The following is a 19,513-nucleotide window of genomic DNA, read 5'->3' on the forward strand; positions in this document are numbered from 1 at the left end:
CGTTTACTTTAGTTTTGTCTGTGCTGGGTCTTCCTTGCTGCGTGCAGGCTTTCTCCTGTTGTGGTGAGCAGGGGCTACTCTTCATTGTGGTGTGCAGGCTTCTCATTGCAGTGGCTTCTCTTGTTGTGGAGCACAGGCTCTAGGCGCGCAGGTTCAGTAGCTGTGGCTCACAGGCTCCAGAGCACAGGCTCAGTAGTTGTGGCGCACGGGCTTAGTGGCTCTGTGGCAGGTGGGATCTTCCCGGACCAGGGCTCGAACCTCCTGCACTGGCAGCAGGATTCTTAACCGCTGTGCCATCAGGGAAGCCCTATGTCTTTTATAATTGTCTATCTTCCTCTATCAGAATGTCAGCTTCAAGAAAGAAAATATTTTGGTCTGTTTGCTCACTCTTTTGGATCGATAGCTATTAAAATAGAGCCCAGTATATAGTAGGTGCTCATTACACAAATGGTGAGTGAACTGAATGAACATATAGCTTCCTGCAAAATTTAGAGTCTTCGAGTTTTGTGTAAGCTAACATATGATTACATTTCTCAAACAGGACATGAACTAATGAATATGCAATAGCTATTCCTAGTTATGATCTTAATTCTAGTTCTCTTTGAGCATCTGGAATGGCGGGTTTTCAGCTGTGATTCCTGGAGCCTTGGCACCCCTCTGAGACATGTCTTCTTCACCCCCAACCCCTGTTGCAGAGCCATGAGAGGGAAGACCAAAAATCCGGATATCTGGCTCCCTGACTCCTGCTTCAGTCAAGCCAACTCTTCTGTTATCTGTCTTACACATTGGCGTTTTCTGTAAGATGTTAGCAGGGAGGAAACTGTCCCATCACTAAAAACATAGACAAACTCTAGCCTGGACCATGAGATAGAAAAACATGAAAGGACATTGGATAGAGTATCACAGAAACATGAATATTTATAGAGCATCTATTGTGTTCTCAAGTGTGATCTGGACATTGGGAATACATAGACAAGAAGATAGCCAAACTCACATTTAACCAAGTCCACATAACAAATAATTACAATATTCTCAGAAATTTTGGAAAATCGAAGGAGCACTGAGGAAGGATGTCGGGGATGTGCCCTGCCAGAGGCATCTGCTAGTCTTTCTTTAATTGAAATATAGTTGAAATACAATACTGTGTTAGTTTCAAGTGTACTACATAGTGATTTGACATTTGCATACCTTGTGAAATGATCACCACAATAAGTCTAATAATTATCTGTTTCCATACAAAGCAAGTACAATATAATTGACCGTGTTCCTTATGCTGTATATTACATCCCCATGACTTATTTTATAACCTGAGGTTTGTACTTCCTAATCCCCTTCACCTGCTATACCCACACTGCCTCACCTCACCTCTGGCTACCACCCATTTGTTCTCTGTATTGACGGTATGCTTTTGTTTTGTTCGTTTTTTTTTTAGATTCTACATATAAGTGAAATTATATTTTTCCTTCTCTGTCTGACTTATTTCACTTAGCATAATACCCTCTAGATCCATCCATATTGTTGCAAATAGCAAGATGCCATTCTTTTATGGCTGAGTAACATCCCATTGTATGTGTAAACCACATCTGCTTTATCCATTCATCTGATGGACACTTAGGTTGCTTCCATATCTTGGCTATTGTAAATAATGCTACAACATTGGGTGCATACATCTTTTTGAATTAGTATTTTTTTTCTTCAGAAGTAAAATTGCTGGATCATGTTACAGTTCTATTTTTAATTTTTTAAGGAACCTGCTTACTATTTTCCAATCTGCTGAGTTTTAAGGATAGTTGTTAGTCAGGCAAAGCATAAGAAGATTGACGCTCACTTCGTGACTTTAAATAAGACCCTCATCTCTTTAGGACTTAGTTTCTCCAACCATAAATAGAGAGGCTGAAAATTAGCTGATGTAAAGTCCCTACAACATTTAAGACTATGTATCCACCTTCTCCTACTTGTCCTACAACCAGATAACAGAAATCATTAGTTCCAAGGAATACTGCTGAACATCAAATGTTTTGGCCAATTCATCTGAACATTAATAATGTATATGGCACAGGAGATGAGAGTTGTCCCAAGGAGAGTCGTTTAAATTAATTGATGTTTTCTCCCATATATGAGAGATTTTTATTGCATTGTCCAGATTCAATTTCAATAATTCCATTATAACTTTGCTCAATACCAGTTATGAAGTCATCTTAAAGTTAGTATGGAATTACAAACTTTATTGTTCACCATTAGCATCAAGTTTGTTTTTACATTTAAGACATTCTTTCACATGTAACATATTGAACAAGGAAGCAGGGCTCTCTAAATCTGTTAAATTTGGAACTAGGAAAAATTTCAAGACATTTTACTCCTCCATACTTTCAAATGATAACTAATGTGTCAGCCAGGAATTTTTTAACTGTCATCAACTACCAAACTATCAAAAGTTAACAGGTTGGCATGACAATTACGAGTGGGATTCCAAAGTATTAACTGCTTGGGGAATGTCTGTGTTGAGTCTGTAGATGTGTATAAAGTTTGTTACACTCATGGTGCCCAAGAACTTAGTCCCTACCCAGGGGGATTGATGAAAATGACTTAAGAGCAAAGAGATCAAGTTAATAGCAATACCTCTAAACATAAATATCAGGTTGTCCTTAATTTTAAGAGAAAACAAGGAGAAAGTGAAACAATATGAAAAGAGATATTCTTATATTGTGAAGTGTGCAATGGATTTAATTTATAGTTCTGGCAATGACTGGCTATATGACCATGAATAAATCACTTGAGCATTTTGAGGCTGTTTCCTCATTTACCAAATGAGGGTAATAATACCTATCGGAGTGGGGAAAACCCAAATTTTCATCAACAGATTAATGGATAAACAAAATGTAGCATATCAATAAACAAAATAATAAATGAAAGAGGAGAAATAACAACTGATATCACAGAGACACAAAATATCATAAGAGAATATTATGAACAGCTATATGCAAAAAGTTGAACAAACTAAAAGAAATGGATAAATTTCTAGAAACACACAATCTTCCAAGACTTAATAAGGGAGAAACAGACAATCTGAACAGACAAGACACTAGTAGTGAAATTGAATTTGTAATTTAAAAAACTCACAGCAAAAAGAAGTCCAGGACTGGACAGCTTCACAGGGGAATTCTACCAAACATATAAAAAAGAGATAATACCTATCCTTCTCAAGCTATGCCAAAAATACTGAAGTGGAGGGAACACCCAAATTCCTTCAGTGAGGCCACAGTTACCCTGATACCAAAACTAGAAGAAGACAACACAAAAAAAGAAAATCACAGGCCAATATCTCTAATGAATATAGATGCAAAAATCCTCAACAAAATATTAGTAAATCAAATTCAACAATATATAAAAAGGATCATACACCATGATCTAGTGTCATTTATTCCAGGGATGCAAGGATGGTTCAACATCTGCAAATCAATCAATGTAGTACACCACATTAACAAAATGAAGGGTAAAAAAATCACATGATCATCTAAATAGATGCTGAGAAAGCATTTGACAAAAGTCAACAACCATTCATGATAAAAACTCTCATCAAAGTTGGTATACAGGGAACATAACATAATAAAGTCCACTTATGACAAACCAAGAGCTAACATCATACTCCATGGTGAAAAGCTGAAAATATTTCCTGTAAGATCAAGAACAAGACAAGGATGTCCACTCTCACCACTTTTATTCAACATAGTATTGGAGGTCCTAGCCACAGCAACCAAACAAGAAAAAGAAATAAAACGTATCCAAATTGGAAGGGAAGAAGTAAAACTGAATTTTCAGATGACATCATGCACTATATAGAAAACCTTAAAGTCTCCACCCCAAAACTATTAGAACTAATAAATGACTCAGTAAATTTGCTGGATATAAGATTAATATACAGAAATCTGTTGCTTATCTATACACTGATAATGGACTATTGGAAATAGAAAGCAAGAAAACAATCCTGTTTAAAATTGCATCAGGACTTCCCTGGTGGTCCAGTGGTTAAGGTTCCATGCTCCCACTGCAGGGGGCATGGGTTCGATCCCTGGTCAAGGAACTAAGATCCTGCATGCTGTGCAGTGCAGCCAAAATACATACATACATACATACAAATTTATAATTGCATCAAAAGAATAAAATACCTAGGAATAAACTTAACCAAGGAGGTAAAAGACTTATACTCTGAAAATTATAAAACACTAATGAAGGAATTTGAAGCTGATACAAAGAAATGGAAAAATATAAGTACTCATGAATTCGAAGAATTAATATTGTCAAAATGTCCATACTACCTAAAGAAATCTACATATTTAATGGAATCCCTATCAAAATATCCATGCCATTTTTCACATAACTAGAAAAAATCATCCTAAAATTTACACAGAACCACAAAAGACCCCAAATAGCCAAAACAATCTTGAGAAAAAAGAACAAAGCTGGAGGTATTATGCTCCCTGGCTTCAGACTATACTACAAACTACAGTAATCAAAACAATATTGTATTGGCACAAAAACAAATACACAGATCAATGGAACAGAATAGAGAGCTCAGAAATAAATCCATCCACTTATAGTCAGTTAATCCATAACAAAGGAGGCAAGAATATACAATGGAGAAAAAGTCTCTTCAATAAGTGGTGCTGGGAAAACTGGACAGCTACATGTAAAGGAATAAAATTAGAACATTTTCTCACACCATATATAAAAATAAACTCAAAATGTATTAAAGACCTAAATATAAGACATGACACCATAAAACTCCCAGAAGAAAACATAAGCAGAACACTCTTTGACATAAATTATAGCAACATTTTTTAGGATCCGTCTCCTAAGGCAAAGGAAACAAAAGCAAAAATAAAGAAACTGGACCTAATTAAACTTAAAAGTTTTTGCACAGCAAAGGAAACTATCAACAAAATGAAAAGACAACCTACTGAATGGAAGAAAATATTTGCAAATGATATAACCAATGAGGGGGTGATAGCCAAAATATATAAACAGCTCATACAACTCAATATCAAAAACAGAAACAACCTGATTAAAAAATGGGCAGAAGACCTGAATAGTCATTTCTCCAAAGAAGATATACAGATGGCCACAGGCACATGAAAAGATGTTCAACATCACTAGTCATCAGGGAAATGCAAATCGAAACCACAACAAGATATCACCTCACACCTGTCAGAATGGCTATCATCAAAAAATCTACAAATAACACATGTTGGCAAAGATGTGGAGAAAAGGGAACCCTATACACTGTTGATGGGAATGTAAATTGGTGCAACCATTATGGAAAACAGCATGGAGGTTTCTCAAAAGACTAAAAATAGAACTACCGGACTTCCCTGGTAGCACAGTGGTTAAGAATCTGCCTGCCAATGCAGGGGACAAAGGTTCGAGCCCTGGTCCAGGAAGATCCCACATGCCATGGAGCAACTAAGCCCATGCGGCACGACTACTGAGCCTCGGCTCTAGAGCCCCCATGCCACAACTACTGAAGCCCGTGTGCCTAGAGCCCGTGCTCCACAACAAGAGAAGCCACCGCACTGAGAAGCCTGCATACCACAGCGAAGAGTAGCCCCCGCTCGCCGCAACTAGAGAAAGCCCCCGCAGAGCAACGAAGACCCAACACAGCCAAAAATAAATAAATAAAATAAATAAATTTATTTTAAAAAAAAAAAAGAATGAGTTTTGCCATTTGTAACAACATGGCTGGACCTGGAGGGTATTATGCTAAGTGAAGTAAGTCAGAGAAAGACAAATACTGTATGTTATCACTTATATGTGGAATTTTAAAATAAAACAAATTAGTGAATATAACAAAACAGAAACAGACTCACAGATATAGACAACAAATTAGTGGTTACCAGCGGGTCAAGGAAGGGGGGAGGTGCAAAATCGGGGTAGGGGATTAAAAGGCACAAGCTACTATGTATAAAATAAATAAGCTACAAGGATATATTGTACAGCACAGGGAACATAGCCAATATTTTATAATAACTATAAATGGAATGTAACCTTCAAAAATTGTGAATCACTATATTGTACACCTATAACTTATATAATATTGTGCAGCAACTTTACTTCAGTTTTTAAAATCTCCCACAAAAATATGGGATATATCCACACAATGGAATATTATTCAGCATTAATAAAGAATAAAGTATTAATACACGCTATGATACGGATGAACCTTGAAAAGATTATATTACTAAGTGAAAGAAGCCAGTCACAAAAGGCTATGTATTAATGGTTCCATATATATGAAATGTCCATAAAAGGTGAATCTATAGTGGCAGAAAGTAGATTAATGGTTGTCTAGAGTTGGGGGGTAGAGACATGACGAAGTGACCGCTAATGGGTATGGGAATTTGGGGAGGGGTAACGAAAATATTCTAAAATTGATTGTGGTGACAGTTTCCCCACTCCATGAGCATACTAAAAACCACTGAACGGAACACTTCAAAAGGTAATTGTATGTTATTTGAATTATTCTTGAAAAATCTGTTATTAAAAAATAATACCTAAAAATAATACCTATCAGGGTTGTTGTAAGGATTAAACAATGTAAGACATACAAAAGCTCTTCATTAAGAACATCCTATATAATATTAGCCATATAACTACATTTAAACTTTCCTTGAAAAAGATGTTTTTGGGCTTCCCTGGTGGCGCAGTGGTTAAGAATCCACCTGCCAATGCAGGGGACACGGGTTCGAGCCCTGGTCCGGGAAGATACCACGTGCTGGGGAACAACTAAGCCTGTGCACCACAACTACTGAGCCTGCGCTCTAGAGCCCGTGAGCCACAACTACTGAGCCTGTGTACCACAACTACTGAGCCTGTGTGCCACAACTACTGAAGCCCGCGCGCCTAGAGCCCGTGCTCCGCAACAAGAGAAGCCACCACAATGAGAAGCCGCAACGAAGAGTAGCCCCCGCTCGCCACAGCTAGAGAAAGCCCACGCACAGCAGCAAAGACCCAACAAAGCCAAAACTAAAATAAATAAATAAAAGAAAAAGATGGGGTTTTTTTGTTTTGGTTTGGTTTGTTTTTTTTAACATCTTTATTGGAGTATAATTGCTTTACAATGGTGTGTTAGTTTCTACTTTATAACAAAGTGAATCAGTTATACATATACATATGTTCCCATATCTCTTCCCTCTTGCGTCTCCCTCCCACCGTCCCTATCCCACCCCTCTAGGTGGTCACAAAGCACTGAGCTGATCTCCCCATGCTATGCGACTGCTTCCCACTAGCTATCTATTTTACATTTGGTAGTGTATATATGGACATATATACACTACCACTCTCTCACTTTGTCCCAGCTTACCCTTCCCCCTCCCCATGTCCTCAACTCCATTCTCTAGTAGGTCTGCGTCTTTATTCCCGTCTTGCCCCTAGGTTCTTCATGACCATTTGAAAAAGATGTTTTTGATGCCATCCTGTCAATCCAATGATATCTAAAGTAAGCTTAAAACTATCAAAGCAGTCACTATCCACCACATGTTCTTAAATTAGCATGTATAACAAATCTGAAGGCTGGCCCCAGGGTACAGTGGTATGCCAGGAGTCTGTCCATCTCACTAAGATTCTGTATTCTATCTCCATTGCTAAAATTTGGGGCAGCGGTCACCTTGTCAAACTTCTAAAAGTCTCACTACTTGATACCTTACTCTGAACATAAGCCAATAAACAGACAAGGATAAATGTGCTGTAAGGTGTTTGGGACACAAGAAATTTAATGTGTGAACAGAGGGGGCCAGGTGTAAGTAAAGCAGGAAAGTCCAAGAGAGATTTTTCTCATGTGACATAACCACGTTAATTCCAATTCTGAAACCCATTTTCCCTCGAATTTGGAGTATATCTTGGTGAACACAGCTTTCTCTTGTTTCACTTAATAACTGCTGTTAAAATTTTAGTGACAGAATGAGCAAGCCATTCAGTGGAGATGGCCAAATGTCTAATTAGATGATGTTGAAAATCAAAGGAGGAGAAGCCAACTGCTAAATATAATAAGCTCAGGCATAAAATCATTGATGAAAAAAGAAAACGGTACCTTCACTTTGTTAAAATGAGGTACACGTATTAGATATTTTCTGAGATTCTCCATTGATTAAGTCCATTAGGACCAGTATCGACTGAGTTTCAACTCTACATTGATTTCACATCTGATCAAGCTAAGATCCAGCATTACTGCATACTCCTTGTACTAGAGAACAAAAAAGCAACTAAACCTGTCTCCCTAAAATTAAAAAAAGTAAAAACTGTGAAAGAACATATAAATAAAATCGATTACCTGAAAATTTTAAACTACTTTTAAACAAAAGACGCCTAAACAAAGTTCAAAGACAAGAACCAGATTGTGAAAGATATTCAAAACAAATATGAAAGACAAAATGTTTATATCCAGAATATAAAAAGAACTGCTAAAAATTAATAAGAAAAAAGATGATCTAGTAGGAAAATAAAGAATATAATAGGCAATTCATTGAAGAGGCAATGCAAATGGCCCAGAAACATAGGACAATAAGTTTGCCCTCACTAACAACCAGGGAAATACAAATTAAATCACTAGTGATATTTTACAGTGATCAGATAAGGAGAAATGTTAACATTTGAGAATACCTGCGGGGAAGGAGGGATCTATTTACCAGTGGTGACCTGGTCAATTAGAACATTCACTTTGCACCACCTGTTAAAATTTAAAACGTTCATACCCATGATGCAGATGTTAAACTTCTAGATATCTACTAATTAAAAAAACAAAAAGGTTGGGGGGGGGTGGATCTCCCTGGTGGTGCAGTGGTTAAGAATCTGCCTGCCAATGCAGGTGACATGGGTTTGAGCCCTGGTCCGGGAAGATCCCACATGCCGCAGAGCAACTAAGCCCGTGAGCCACAACTACTGAAGCCCGTGAGCCTAGAGCCCGTGCTCAAACAAGAGAAGCCACCACAATGAGAAGCCCATGCACCACAACAGAGAGTAGCCCCCCCTCGCCGCAACTAGGGAAAGCCCGGGAGCAGCAACAAAGACCCAATGCAGCCAAAAATAAATAAATAAATAAATAAATATTTTTAATGCTAAAAAAAACCACTCTAGTATATGCAAAGGTGTTCACTGCAATAGAGATCATGGAACTGTTAAGTAAAATGTATTTTTAAGATGTGGAATATTATATAGTAGATAAAATGAATAAACTAGAGTATGAATGTGTGTGTACATCACCATTGATGGTTTTGTTTTAAAGTAACTTGCATAAAAATACATAAAATATAATGTAAATATAACGCTTTTCATGTTACAAAACAATACTATATATTTCATAGAAATACATAGATATATATGTTAGCACAAAAAACAACCATCTGGAAGAATACAAACCAAATTCATGATTACAAATACCAAAAAAGGAAGTGCCACTAACGAGAGGAGGGCAAGATTTAGATGGTCATTGAAGACGACTTCAGCTTTATCTAAAATGCCTTCATAAAAAACAAAAAAGGAGGGGTTTCCCTGGTGGCGCAGTGGTTGAGAGTCCGCCTGTCGATGCAGGGGACACAGGTTCGTGTCCCGGTCCGGGAAGATCCCACATGCCGCGGAGCGGCTGGGCCCGTGAGCCATGGCCGCTGAGCCTGCGCGTCTGGAGCCTGTGCTCCGCAACGGGAGAGGCCACAACAGTGAGAGGCCCGCGTACCGCAAAAAAAAAAAAAAAAAAAGGAAAATACAGTCATGTGTTACTCAGATGTTTTTTAAAGTGGATGCTTCGGATAAAGCCTGAAAAGAAGTCTGTCAAAATGTTCAAGTATCTTGCTTGATGGTGGATACATTCGGGATTGTTATTTTTACATTTATGAGGGGGGTGAGTATGGGGGGCAGGGCGTGCGTGTGTGTGTAGGTGTGTTTTCCAAATCTCTCAAGTTAAAAAAAACAGTGGAAAACGTGGCTACTATAGTTTGATATTCAGTCATACGGCATAACAAGCCCAACTGTAAGGTTGGCCCGGATTTCAATGTGGTAAAACACCCTGTATGTTAGACGGGAGGGATAACCCACTAACTAATCCACTATTATCCGTTAGATTAAACATTACATTAAAATCTTTATTAAGTTTTAAGCTTTCACCTTAGAAATCAGAGAACAGACCTTTGAAGAAAGGAACAGAACAAGTAGATTTTTGTGATTAAATATTACTACATAATTTGTCTTAAACACTTTTCCCTTTTAAAATGTCAAGATAATTATATGTTAAATATTACCTTAATAAGCCCTAGAAATTCAGATTTTAATTATAGAAACTTAGATAACATGAGCTTCTACCCTCACATCATTTAATTCTGGCCTCATGGAATTTGCAGGTTACGCTAGAATCCTTCATTACCTGGTTACACACTAGTGGACAATAGGACATTTTGCTTGGAAATGATATAGGATAATATGATGGAAAATAACTGCACTTTCTCTCTTGTGCTTCTCCTGTAAGGCTATAAATAAGTTGAATGGTGCTCCCTTGATTTATGTTTATGACTATTATTATGATGATTTACTTTGGGTTGAGTGCTGACAGTGTGCTGAGTGCTATACCAGACTCATAAGGAGAAATGGTTATGCCCCAGAGGCTTACATACCAAGACAAACAATTCAACCATAAAATACACCAGCTAAGAGATGCTTAATCTCAGCTGTGCAATGCTTCTTGGAGTTTATAGGTAGGTGGAGAAAATTTTCTCCTCCTGGGGGAAGGAGGTTACCGCTCTTTGAAAGACTTTGAGGGCCAGTTTTCAATAGAGATTTCATACAGGGGTAAAGAAACATCAAAGCACACGCTCTTAGAGCATAGTAAAGGGGATAGTCAAAGGAGGATTCCCCAGCAAACCAACAGTTTCAGGTACTGAGTTAGGTATTGTGGATATAAGATTGCCCTTCAAGGGCTCAATCGAATGGGCATACTCAACTATACAATTCCAGGTAGGTTCAATGTACTGCTTTTGTATTACAACCATCTTAAATCTTTTCTGGAATAATATTGGTTATGGACATCTAACTCTGCAGACCAGTGTTTCAAGATGTATATTTTAAAGAACAGTAGGTTTAGCGGACGTTTTCAGGTATGACAAAATTTCAAAACCTATGGACAAATAAACTTGAGAAGTGCTGGGTTAAACAGTGAAATAAGTATCTCTATTGCAAGAATTCTCAGAGTCTTCATGAAAATTGTGAATCTATGACTTTGACTGCAAAATAATTTTTGGTAGAGTACTTCACAGGACTAGTACTCTGGGAAGTATACACTGGGAAGCACCAAGTTTGGTGGAAGAAAGAACGAAAGAGAGAAGGAATGAAAACACTTTGTTTTAACCATGATGGTTGCTGGAGTCCTTTGTTTTCTGATTCATGTGCTCAAAGGACATAATATGCCCCAGTGTCCGTCTTCTAGCTGAGCTGAGCAAGGCACAGTGCTCTTCATAATCTTCTAAACATGGTTGGAAGGATAACAAGGGCAGAATAAGACACAAAAAAAGAGTCTACACATTTGTGGTAGCCAGCTTCCAAGATGGTCCCCAATAATCCCTGCCTCCTGGTATCCTGCCCTTGGGTGGTCCCCTCCCACAATAAATAGGGGTGATTTGTGTAACCAATGGGATACTATGGAAATAATGAAGTGCAACCTCCGAGGCTAGGTCACAAGACATTAGAGCTTCTAACTTGCTGTTTTGGGATCACTTGCTCTGGGGGAAGCCAGCTGCCATATTGTGAGAACACTCAAGCAGCCCTGTGGAGAAACCTATGTGGTGAAGAAAAGAGTCCTTCTGCCTACAGCCATGTCAGTGAGTCCTCTTAGAAGCGCCAAGTCAGGCCTTCAGATAACTGTAACCTCAGCCAGCATCTTTTTTTGCGGTACGCGGGCCTCTCACTGTTGCGGCCTCTCCCGTTGCGGAGCACAGGCTCCGGACGCACAGGCTCAGCAGCCATGGCTCACGGGCCCAGCCGCTCTGCGGCATGTGGGATCCTCCCGGACCAGGGCACGAACCCACGTCCCCTGCATCGGCAGGTGGACTCTCAACCACTGCGCCACCAGGGAAGCCCTAACATCTTGACTTCATCCCCTTGAAAGACCCTGAGCCAGTGCCACCCAGCTAAACTGCACCCAAATTCCTGACACACAAAAACTGTATGAGATAATAAATGTTTGTTGTTTTAAGCCAGTAAGTTTTGGAGTAGTTTGTTACACAGCAATAAATAACTAATACAACATCCTAGATTTTTCAAGATTTCAGATATTCTGTTCTATTGTTCGTCCATGTGTCCTGAGTTGGGGGTTCAAAGAATTTGATCACCAAAACAACTGCTTGCCTTGTACACAAGGTCAGAGTCACTGAATCTCAATCAGTCCCAGGACTAGAAGAGCTCCGTAAGGCACCCTAGGAATATTCCATCACTACACAGTTCACAAAAATACTTCTATTTCCTAGATGAGGCAGGGCAACTTCTCAATGAACTGACAAAGTCACAGAGATAACTATCAAGACCCTTTTGGAAAATAGGCCCCCTGGCCAGTTTACTGAGAGTCAGAAAGTGACCTCTACCATGGGACTTGACACTAATAGTGTCTAAATTCCACAAGAGGCAAAGCAGAAGGATGAATGCTCTCACACTAACTTAGTTGAGGAAGTAGAGGTAAGTCCAGCTCACCCCCGTGGAACATTAGAAAAGAAGGAATAAATAGTTTCCAAGGAGGAGGGCAAGACTGGGAATAAGAGAAACAATACAAACGATCTGAAGAGAGCTGCGCAAAGATGTGAAAACACAGTAAGAGGCAAGGGGAGCTGGAGCCCAGATAACAAGAACAGAGCAAGTGGGTGTAGAAGGGCGTGGCTTAGGGTATCAGCAGGAGGCCCTTAGATGGGAGCTGTGAAGGTTGCTGAGCAACTTCGGAAAGGCCGTGATCCAACCCAAATACGTGAAAATCCCCAGATGGTACAGGAGAAGCAGACTCACCAGGAAGGAATAGACACGGGAATTAGACAAGGTTGGGAGGGTCACAAGGAAGCAACACGCCCGAAAGAGGCTATGAGCTGTGTAACAGGATGCATGCCAGAGGGAAATGAGCATTAGTAGAGGGTCCTATCCGAGCTACGACCTTGGGTCACACCCAAAACAAGTGAGGGGAGAGGGGAGTGAAGGGGGGGAGGGATGAGACACTGTCTCTGTAGCAGTCACTGCTCTTGTTAAGGAAGCTGGGAAACCCTTACTGGGCTGCCTAGCTGCGTATGAGTTTCTGGGTAAAGAGGTAAACCACAGTAAAATAACCCAGGGCCACCTGGACCACAGGTGCCTCTGACAAAAAGAGTGTGGGGTGCTTCAGAGTGTGTCAGTCCCCTTTTGCAAACCCTGGCAACCTTTGGAGAAATTCTGCATGGGTAAGTTGGAATTATTTTCTCCCACTGCACCAAGTCCAGAAATAGTCCATGACCAAAGATCCATTACAGCTGCCGGTAGAAATAAATTTACTTGAAACTTTGCAACAGGCTCAAGACACAGTCTTGCTTATGGAAACGCACGCAGCAATAATCAGTGTTCCTCTCCAACTCCAGACCTGGTGGATACCTACAATTAAGCTTCGACGGATTAGCTGCCGTCAGGACAGTAGACAGTGGCATTCTACATCCGTACTTTTTCAGCAAATTTGTATATGTGGGTTTTTCCCCTTCTCCATGGAAAACAAAGAAGTTATTTCCAAATTAATTCAGGAGACCATCAAAAGTACTGAAAATTGTGCTGTTCCTTGTGGCAGGAGGAATGACTCTCCTCATTGAGATAGAAATGCAAGGGTCGCTCGCATGACTTACAAAGCCCCTAGTTTACATTTTTCAATTAGGAGATAATCAGTGCGCCATTATGAGTAAACACTGTTGGAATGGCCTTTTGGCTGTATATTTTAACCTGCAAATCTCTGGGGAGGGTTTGATTGAAAGCATGACAGGAGAACAAGGCAAGTTATACTGATGATAAATAAGAACAATTATCACACCTATTATCTGGTAAATAATTTACTGTGATTTGCCATGAATCCATCTCAAGCCACCTTCTGGATAAAAACACAGCCCACAGACTTGACTTCGTCAGCCTTTCCCACATCATGTCAGAAATTCGTGTCTGAAAAGCACAAAGGAAGCATTTACCTGGGATATAAGGAGCTATCACTTGACCATTTTAATCAGTGCAGATAAATTATGCCCCTTACAGAAATGGTCAATCAGTACTTTTCTCTCAGCTTAAAAATAAAAAAATCTGTGAGAAGGCGTTTTGCGAAGAAACCATAGCTCAACACTTAGGAGTCTGTTTTGTTTTTGAATCTTGTCTTCCCTTCTTGTTAAAAGCCATCAGCCTATGCATTTTCAGTCAACGCCTGCAGCATATTCCTAATTTCAGAGTGTATATACTATTATAATAGGATAATTAAATTCTTTATAATACTTCATAAATCCCATTGGTAAGGATTGGTGGAATATATAAAGTGCTGGCGATGAGGGACAAACGTTGTTTCTGCTACTGCACTCTACCTGGTGGTAATTCCAACAGGCATATATGTATTATTTTTAACCCTGGTGTCAGATAAGTCATGTGGAACTTTTGGACGTATAGATCACATTTGCCTACGACTTCACTTACTAATGTCTTGAAAGAAATAATATTAATACTATTTTTTCCCTTTGTGCCCTCAAATCTGACCCCATGGTGTCTCTTGTTCGAAGATTAGGTTTTAATTCTACCTTTTTTCCTTTTTTGTAATTTTTGTTCCTTTTCAAAAATGGATTTTTTTTTTTTTTTTTTTTTTTTTTTTTTTTGTGGTGCGTGGGCCTCTCACTGCTGTGGCCTCTCCCATTGCGGAGCACAGGCTCCGGACGCGCAGGCTCAGCGGCCATGGCTCACAGGCCCAGCCGCTCCGCGGCATGTGGGAGCTTCCCGGACCGGGGCACGAACCCGCGTCCCCTGCATCGGCAGGCGGACTCTCAACCACTGCGCCACCAGGGAAGCCCCAAAAATGGATTTTTTAAGTAAGTTAATTTGACTTTTTATTATTTACCTCTGATATTAAACATACATTCTTCATTAGGGATTTTTTTCCCCGTAATTTTTTCTCTTGACATTTTGGGTTACTGCTTTGCTATTATTTACTTAGTCATCCTGTCTATCAGCTTGGATTCATTTCACTGGATTCCAGGAATATTTTTGAATAATAGAACATTAATATTGGGCAGAAATCCATGTACCATTATCAGAAATTACAAAGTGGTATTACCTGTTGTGGTTTCCCCTACTACAGAACTGAGTTATGGACCTGGTGTCAAACGGTTCTTTCCTCTGCCTTCAGGTATCTGACAGAGATTAAAATATTTCCTAAGGTCTGTTGAGAATGTGATTATACAACCATTCAAGCAATTTGATATCCTCAGCATCAGGAAATTCTTCCTTATAGCTACCCAAAGCCCTCCAACTGCAATAGAAGCCCATTTTAAATTTGATTTTAGGACTGGGTGACTTATTGAACTCCTTTATTTAACAGGTGAGGGAACAATGGAAAAGTAGACACCGCAGTGTCTTATGGTCAATGTACCCTCAGCAGTGAATGGGGTGGGGGGATGGTAATGGCACGGGGTGGGGGGATGGTAATGGCACGGGGTGGGGGGGTGGGCGGTGGCATTAACAGGCATTCCCTACCCACAGGCAGAAAGTCTTTCATCCACCATCACGATATGAGGTGGAATCAACTTCACAGACCTCAACTAGAACAGCCCTGAAAGAACCCAGCCACACATGCTTCACAGAGTAAAGCAACAGAATAGAGAATTATGAGTGCCCTTCGCGGCATCATAATTTTAAATAATGGGGAAATTCCTGAATTATACTCAATTTAAGGACAAGGCTACTTTTCCTAACAAGGCTACTTTTCTAATGTCATACACAGCCACGAAACCTCTCTCCATGTGGAATCACAGAAACTGTTTAAAGAAAGCTAAAAAGACCAGAAAAAAATAATTCTGTACAGCTTTCTCTTGTCTGACACCCGAAATAGATGTCACTAATGTAAATCGGGACAGCTGAAGTTCTCGTGATAATGCAGCATTCAGTGTTTTAATGCCAATAGCATGAGAATTTAAAAAAGGGAATTTTTTTCTCTTTCTCTCTGTCTCTCCGTTATATATACGTAGGTGTCCGTCTGCATATGTGTGTGTGGCTCAGATCCCACAAACATAGTACCAATGAAAAATAAATGAAACAAGAAAAAAAGTCTTCTATCCCCTTCCAACCGAAATTAATATGAGTTTCTTACAGGTGTGTTCCTCTTTTTAAAAGACAAACCACTTTGAAAATTGATAATCCAACTCTCCCCATCTAGAAGCTCTCAGGGAAATTAGGTAGATGGTATTTGATTTACAAAGGCTAGCAGAATCCTCCTCTGTAAAGCAATTCCAGACATGGGCCTTCTGTGACAACGCTTGTGATAGAACATTCCAGCACTCTCTACCAAGCAGAACAAAGCTCCCATTTCACACAATTCCAGATATCCTCAGGCCGTCTAATTTACCACCTGTGGTTTGGATCTAAGCAAACAAAAACCTAAAAGAGGAGACAAATCATCAGTAAATCTCTTAGGTGCCGATCCACAAATCCTAGGAACCAAGGGAAATAACCAGGAAGGTCTTGAAGCGACGCTAGGGTATCACGACCTGGTTGGCATCAGGGAACCTGTTGGGAAAAATCAAATGACTGAAATGTCATACTGAGGAAAGCAATCTGTGAAGACAGGACAAAGAAGTGGGGAAAGAGGGCTCATGCTATAGATCAAAACAAGTCGGACTTGCAAAGAAACACATACGGATGATAAAGGCAACGCTGAAGCTTTATGAGTTAAGGTAAAAGAAATATATGAAGTCAAGGGGAATTAGCAGTGCGGGTCCTCAGTGCACTAGTAAATCAAGATGAACTCACTGATAAATTACTGTAGAGGGACAAAAACAGACACCCATGTCCCCATAAATAAATAAAATGTAGCATGCAGTAGGAATCTTGGGCACAGATGTCCCGCATCTCTGCTGTTGCCTACTAAAATGTTTGCGCGTTCTTCTCTTCCTTTTCCTCCTTCTGACTCTCAGACCACCGTGGGCACTAAGACCTCTGCTTAACTTCTTGCCTTTGAATTAATGACAATATTCTTGGTTTCATTTCTTTAGGTCCCTTAGGCAGATGTTGCCCGCTGGGGTTTAAAGGCACAGGATAAATAAACCAAACATAAGTAAGATGCTAAATGACAAGATGACAAAACTCTGCTACTCTAGATTTTGATTACTGAGACATTTCTTAAGGGATAATAAAAAGAGAAAAATGCAGGTCATCTGGGAATTTTTAGAGCTGTGTTGCTATTGCTTGTTTCATAAAGTGGAAAGGGCAACTAGAGGTGAGGCAATTTGCGCCTGTTCACGACAAATAAGGAAGAAACCATCAGGAATCTCGAGGTGAAGGGCACTTGGGAGCACGACCTGATTCCATTTGCTATGCTGAGAGGAAGCTGATTTGTGCAACTTCTTACAGATACACAAAAGAGGGAAAAGGTGAAGCCATAAGAGAGAATTCTACCCTGAAAGTTAAAACTCGCAAGGGAAAGATCTGTGAAGCAAAATTACACTGTGAAGTGTCACTCTCTAAAGGGCTGAAAAAGAAGTGTGATAAATGTTATTACTCTGTAGTGCCATAATAGTGCTGAGGACTCAATCACTGCTCTGATTTTTTGCTCAACCAGTACAAGAAGGCAGTTATAGGAAAACAGACCCTGTTCCAAAATGCTTTCAGGTTAAAAGCTGCAGGGAGAAAGGCAAAATGGGAAAACCACTAATACAGCCATCACGCTCATAAATAACTTTGGATCATCAGTGTCTAGTTGCCCTCTGGGGTTTAAAGGCACCATAAAGCCAGGATAAGCAAAGAATGAATAGAGTTAAAGGTCAGAAAGGTCCAGAGAAAGTCCACTCGAGAACCAAAGGAAAACCAGCCTAAACCAATCTTTAAGACCGATTTTCTTAATGATCTCAGCAAAACAGTCACAAGAAACCCCCTAATGTCATTCCAAGATCAAGCAAGTGTGTCTAAGACTGGAGAACAGCTGTGCTTCTAATCTGGGATACAGATAAAAGAGTATCTAAACAGTTAGAAATTAACACCCACAGGGGATGATGCCCAGATATGTGATCACAAAAGCTTGTACAAAATGTGTGCATGCGTGCGTGGATATTAAGATATATATATTTGTGTGTGTATATTTATATATCATGTCATGTAATCATGAATTCTAGTTTCATTGCAAAAGAGACAGATTTTGATGAATTGAAAGTGTCATTTTAAACCTTTTTTTCATGTTTCATTCTGACCTTTGAAATGGGTCAACATTACACTTATATAATATAAAGCTATATTACCCAAGTTGTGCTAAAGTCTTCCCAGGCTACAACCACCCTGATGACATCCTCCATGAGGAGCCAGCAAATAAGAATCTGAGGACACCATGAAAGAGAAGAGCAGAAAAGGGCCAAGAATCCAAAGAAGGAGTTTGCTCCCCAAACTCTGCTTGTGTGCTTCAAAAAAGTATGTTCTCGGGCTTCCCTGGTGGCACAGTGGTTGAGAGTCCGCCTGCCGATGCAGGGGACACGGGTTCGTGCCCTGTTCTGGGAAGTTCCCACATGCCGTGGAGCGGCTAGGCCCATGTGCCACAACTACTAAGCCTGCGCTCTAGAGCCTGCAAGCCATGGCTACTGAGCCCACGTGCCACAGCTACTGAAGCCTGCATGTTTAGAGCCCATGCTCTGCAACAGAGAAGCCACTGCAATAAGAAGCCCGCGCACCACAACAAAGAGTGGCCCCCACTCGCTGCAAGTAGAGAAAGCCCGCGCACAGCAACGAAGACCCAGCACAGCCATAAATAAATAAATAAATAAATAAATATTAAAAAAAAAGACAAATGTAGTCAAATCACCTATATCCATAATAACTAGTTGACGAATACACAAAACAAAAATACATAAAATATGATGTCAAAAATAGTGAACATGGGGGTGGAGAATAAAAATGTAGGGTGGTTAGAATGTGTTTGAACTTAAAATATCATCAACTTAAAATAATTAGATATAGATATATGTTGTTATTATGAACCTCATAGTAATGGCTAACCAAAAACTTATAATAGATACATGCACAAAAAAAAGAGAAAGGAATCCAAAGATAACACTAAAAATAATCATCATATCACAAGGTAAGAGAGAAAAGAAGAAAGGAAGCAAACTACAAAAACAACCAGAAAACAATTAACAAAATGGCAATAAGTACATACCTATCAATAATTACTTTAAATGTACATGGACTAAATACTCCAATAAAAAGATATAGGCTGAACAGATTTAAAAAAACAAGACAGGGCTTCCCTCGTGGCTCAGTG

This window comes from Lagenorhynchus albirostris, chromosome 4 (genome assembly GCF_949774975.1).
Source record: "Lagenorhynchus albirostris chromosome 4, mLagAlb1.1, whole genome shotgun sequence".
Taxonomy (NCBI): domain Eukaryota; kingdom Metazoa; phylum Chordata; class Mammalia; order Artiodactyla; family Delphinidae; genus Lagenorhynchus; species Lagenorhynchus albirostris.